Source organism: Sus scrofa, chromosome 4 (genome assembly GCF_054392235.1).
Source record: "Sus scrofa isolate SSC_HxYL_T2T_F1_AM1 chromosome 4, Sscrofa_HxYL_maternal_Yorkshire_Landrace_v2.0, whole genome shotgun sequence".
Taxonomy (NCBI): domain Eukaryota; kingdom Metazoa; phylum Chordata; class Mammalia; order Artiodactyla; family Suidae; genus Sus; species Sus scrofa.
Window position 1 is genome coordinate 119486737 of NC_139386.1, and position 6000 is coordinate 119492736.

Consider the following 6000-nt stretch of genomic DNA (forward strand, 5'->3'; position numbering starts at 1 on the left):
ACAATCCAAACATTTATATGGAACAACAAAAGACCCAGAATCGCCAAAGCAATCCTGAGGAACAAAAACCAAGCAGGGGGCATAACTTTCCCAGACTTCAAGAAATACTACAAAGCCACAGTCATCAAAACAGTGTGGTACTGGTATCAAAACAGACAGACAGACCAATGGAACAGAACAGAGAACCCGGAAATAAACCCTGACACCTATGGTCAATTAAACTTTGACAAGGGAGGCAAGAACATAAAATGGGAAAACGAAAGTCTATTCAGCAAGCATTGATGGGAAACCTGGACAGCTGCATGCAAAGCAATGACATTAGAACACACCCTCACACCATGCACAAAAACAAACTCGAAATGGCTGAAAGACTTAAATATAAGACGGGACACCATCAAACTCCTAGAAGAGAACATAGGCAAAACATTTTCTGACATCAACATCATGAATATTTTCTCAGGTCAGTCTCCCAAAGAAATAGAAATCAGAGAAAAAATAAACCCATGGGGCCTAATCAAACTAAAAATCTTTTGCATAGCAAAGAAAACCAAAAAGAAAACAAAAATACAACTTACAGAATGGGAGAAAATATTTTCAAATGATGCAACGGACCAGGGCTTAATCTCTAGAATATATAAGCAACTTATACAACTCAACGGCAAAAAAGCCAATCAACCAATGGAAAAATGGCCAAAAGACCTGAATAGACATTTCTCCAAGGAAGATATACAGATGGCCAGCAAACACATGAAAAAATGCTCAACATCGCTGATTATAAGAGAAAGGCAAATCAAAACTACCATGAGATACTACCTCACACCAATCAAAATGGCCATCATTAATAAGTCCACAAATAACAAGTGCTGGAGGGGTTGTGGAGAAAAGGGAACCCTCCTGCACTGTTGGTGGGAATGTCAACTGGTACAGCCACTATGGAGAACAGTTTGGAGATACCTTAGAAATCTATACATAGAACTTCCATATGACCCCGCAATCCCACTCTTGGGCATCTATCTGGACAAAACTCTCCTTAAAAGAGACACATGCACCTTCATGTTCATTGCAGCACTATTCACAATAGCCAGGACATGGAAACAACCCAAAAGTCCACCAACAGATGATTGGATTCGGAGGAGGTGGTATATATACACACTGGAATACTATTCAGCCATAAAAAAAGAATGACATAATGCCATTTACAGCAACATGGATGGAACTACAGACTCTCATACTGATTGAAATGAGTCAGAAAGACAAAGACAAATACCATATGATATCACTTATAACTGGAATCTAATATCCAGCACAAATGAACATCTCCACAGAAAAGAAAATCATGGACTTGGAGAATAGACTTGTGGCTGCCCGGCAGAGAGGGAGGGAGTGGGAGGGATAAGGAGCTTGGGGTTATTAGATACAACTTAGAATAGATTTACAAAGAGATCCTGCTGAGTAGCATTGAGAACTATGTCTAGATATTCATATGCAACAGAACAAAGGGTGGGGGAAAAATGTATACATGTAAGAGTAACCTGATCCCCATGCTGTAGAGCAGGAAAAAATAAAATTAAAAAAATACTAATTCAAAAAGAAAAAAAAATCAAAAGGAAACTGAGGTAATCATATTAATTTCAATCAAAACAGACTACAGAACAAGGGAAATTACCAGAGATAAAGTTGGGTCAATTTTTTACAATGTAATAAACCTAAATTTGTATGCACCTAAAAGAATGCAAAGTACAACTAAAAGAAGAAATCGACAAATTCATTAACATTGTTTGGAGACTTTAACATGCTTTTGTAAGTAACTGATAGGTAAATAATTGTAAGGTAATTAACAGGTAGAAAATCATCAAAGATATAGGTGACCTAAACAGCAGTACCAATGAACTTGATCTAATTGACAGTCATAAAATACTCTAGTACATTCTTCAGTATAGAATACTCCAACTGCAACAACAGAATATACATTCTTTTCAAGCTCATTTGGAACATTCTCCAAGATATACCACATTCTGGGCCATAAAACACACTTTAGCAAATTAGAAGATGAGAAGTCATACAAAATATGTTCCCAGATAAAAATGGAATTAAATAAAATATCAGTAACAGAAATAGTAATAAAAAATAAGAAAGATCTAAATACATCAATTTAAGGTTCTACCTTAAGAAATTGGGGGAAATTGAATAATTTAAAGTTAAAGCAAGCAGAAGTAAAGATACAATAAAAATTGGAGAAAATAATGAAATTAAAAACAGGAAAACAAAATCAACAAACCAAAAGCAGATTACTTATAAAGATTAAAAAAAAAAAAAAGATAAATCTCTAACCAGGCAAACCAAAAGCATTCAGGGTATTTCTTCACATATTGAGATCTTTGATTTGTAGTTTACCAGAGTCAGATGCTGTATGTATCTTGATGGTATCTACCCTTGATATTCTATAACAAGAATGCCATTTATCTTTTTTCAATTAGAATATATCTGTCATTTATCTTTTATGGTCTATCTCCCAAAACCCATATCCACAGGTAATAATGAGAAAAAAAAAATATAAATCCCAACTGAGAAACAGTCTACAAAGTACTTGATCAGTATTCACCAAACCTGTAAAGGTCATCAAAAACAAGTAATGTTTAAGAAAACTTTCCTGCAAGGAGGAGCCTTAGGAGACATGATGACTCAATGTCATGTGGAATTGTGTATGGGGCACAAAAGTCTCTGAAACAATTTATTTCTCTAGATAATAAATACTTGCGGGACATGCAGAATATCCTCAACACTAGAAATATACTTCAAGTGTATAGAAAAATGATAATCTTCCTCATCTGTAAAATGAACATTATTATATAAATTTAGAATGTTTATTAAGATTAAAAATGAGATAACATAATAGTAGCTCCAGATGGAGTAATTGACAATGGCTGGATAATCAGTAAAACAGGCTGCTGCTGTTGTTGCTGCTGATTTTCTTGTTATTTTATGTATTTTGAGTATAGCGAGCATTTTTTTTTAATGGAGAATAGATTTGATTATAATAACTCTTCATTTTATAGATGAATAAGAAGCTCAGATGAGTAGACTACCTGATATGTCACAGTGGGGAGCAGGACAAAAATTTCATCTCTCTCATGGCATTGTCCAAGATGTTATAAATATTTTTAAATTAATCATATTCCTAATACAGACTACCTGATATGTCACAGTGGGGAGCAGGACAAAAATTTCATCTCTCTCATGGCATTGTCCAAGATGTTATAAATATTTTTAAATTAATCATATTCCTAATACAGACACATTACTAACACATTTTCTATGAGCTACCATTCTTATCTCACAAGCCAAATTTTCTTTTACAAAATTACTGTAACATGAAAACATATTTAAAAATTATAACAACTTTCTGGTGCTTGCTTAGAAGCTCATAATAATCTCAATCTGGCCTTGAAAAAAATTAAAATAGGCAGTTTTATTTGGTAAGATATCAAAATCCACCTATCCTAATTACACCTATAGAACATACTGTTCTCATTTCCACTGATCAGTGATCAAACAAGCAGAATTTCACTCATATCATTTGAAAGAGTTTTATCATGTGCCAGATAGGCTTTGGTTTAATGTTAACAGAAGAGCCATAAAGAGATTTATGACTCTGAAATAGACCAGAGAGTGGCCCATCTGCTGCAGTAGATACAGAATCAATTTTGTACAAGGCTTTCCCTCCAATTTCTGTCTTTTAAAAAAATTAATTATACTAAGTTGTAAAGTTCAGATTCATCTTAGAGATAATAGTTATGTCCAATCTGGCCTTATTGCTACTTAAATCTTACTAATGAGTAAGGAAATATAGTTTTGCAAGAAAAGTATAAATATTTTGAAGACAAATTGGCCTCTCATCATAACTGATGTGAAAAAAGAATAAAATGAGTTAATATAACACCAGGCATGGGGGGAGGCTCCAAGTATACAGACCCAATCACTTTAGGGGACTGCTTTATTACTATATTCATTAAAAAGTATTTTGCAAGAAACAGACAGACTTCCCTCTCCCCTCACATATCCACCACCCAATGAGACCTGTAAAATGTCAGGGGTTGGGAGTTCCCATCATGGTGCAGTGGAAAGAATCCGACTAGGAACCATGAGTTTGCAGGTTTGATCCCTGGCCTCGTTCAGCGGGTCAAGGACCTGGCATTGCCATAAGCTGTGGTGTAGGTCACAGACATGTCTCAGATCTGGCGTTGCTGTGGCTGTGGCAGTCAGCTACAGCTCTAATTAGACCCCTAGCCTGGGAACGCCCATATGCTGCAGGCACGGCCCTAAAAAGACAAAAAAAAGTGTCAGGGGTTGGATAAACTGTTTTCTAAAATAGTTTTAAATCTAGAAATAAGAATTAATAGGCAGTTTATTTTGATAACTTAAAAAAATTTTTTTTGTCTTTTACCCAACTTGGATTTAACATTAGTGGAAAATATGAGTGTATATGTTAGGTTATGTCTCTGCTTTTTCTTTGAATTGCTAAAAAATATAAATTAACAATATTTACTAAGTTTATATACTTTTTTGTTCCACCCAGTAGTATCAATAAAAATAATAATGAAATAAAAAATTTTGAGCAGTTTTTAAGTAGTAGGCACCATGTTATGGACATGAGTTCATTATCTCATTTAAAAAAGGGCCAGGATTTACACTCTATTTTATCTACACTGTTTACAGTCTAATTCTTCTCAATTCCTTGTCATCTTAGGATTCTCCAGAGAAACAGAACAAGAAACAATAGGCTAGATAGATTAGATAGACATATTGGATGAATGGATAGATAGATAGGTAGATAACTTCTATTGTGTAGTGTTAGGCACAATTGCATCCTCTTTAGAGAAGTTTGGTGTTGTTCTTCAGGTCTTGAAATCACTGAAGGAAGCCCATTTACATTATGGAGAGGAATATGCTTTGCTTAAAGTCAACTGATGGTAAGTGTAGCACATCTAAAAAACACCTTCATAGCAATGTCTAAACAAGTTTTTGACAGAATAACTGGGTATCATAGTCTAGTTGAGTTTAAACATGAAACTAACGTTCACAGCATGGTAGAACAACAGTAGTACTAACCATATTAATTTTGAAACTCGCCCAAAATGTCTGGGTTCAGTCACACTGAGATCACACAATATATTATCTTTCTTTAGTTATGGAAATTAAGAAAGCATTAACTAAAAGAACTTTTAAAAGTAATACACCACACCTATATAATGTATAAAATGTATCAGCTACATGAATGCAATCTCACTTGCATATTTTTATATTTTTGCTTTTGGTGTCAGATGGAAATGTCATCTCACAGACTGATGTTGAGGAGTTTACTGCCTGTGTTTTCTAGGGTTTTATGGTTTTAAGTCTTATGTTCATTGTTAATCCATTTTGAGCTAATTTTTGTGTATGCTGTAAGACAGTGATCTAATTTCATTCTTTTGCTTGGGGCTATCCAGTTTCCCCAATACCATTTATTGAGGAGACTGTCCTGTTCCCATTGTATTTTCTTGGCTTCTGTGTCATGAGTTAACTAACAATATGCATGGGTTTATTTCTTGGCTCTCTATTTAGAAGACAGCTGTGCTCACCAGCATAACAACAATGCTTGGTTTGCTATTGTTCCATTGACCTATGTGTATTTTTATGCCAATATCATATGCTTTTGATTACTATACCTTTGTAATAATTTGAAATCAAGGAATGTGATGCCTTCAGTTTTATTCTTCTTTCTCAAGATTGCTTTGGCTATTTGGGATCTTTTGTGACTCTCTACAAATTTTAGGATTGTTCTATTCCTACAAAAAAAAGCCATTAGAATTTTGTAGGGGGTGGCATTGAATCTGTAAATTGCTGCAGGTAGTATAGATATTTTAACAGTATTAATTCTTCCTATTCATGAACACAAGATAGCTTTCCATTTATTTGCATCTTCATTTTCTTTCATTAATGGCTTATAGTTTTCAATACACA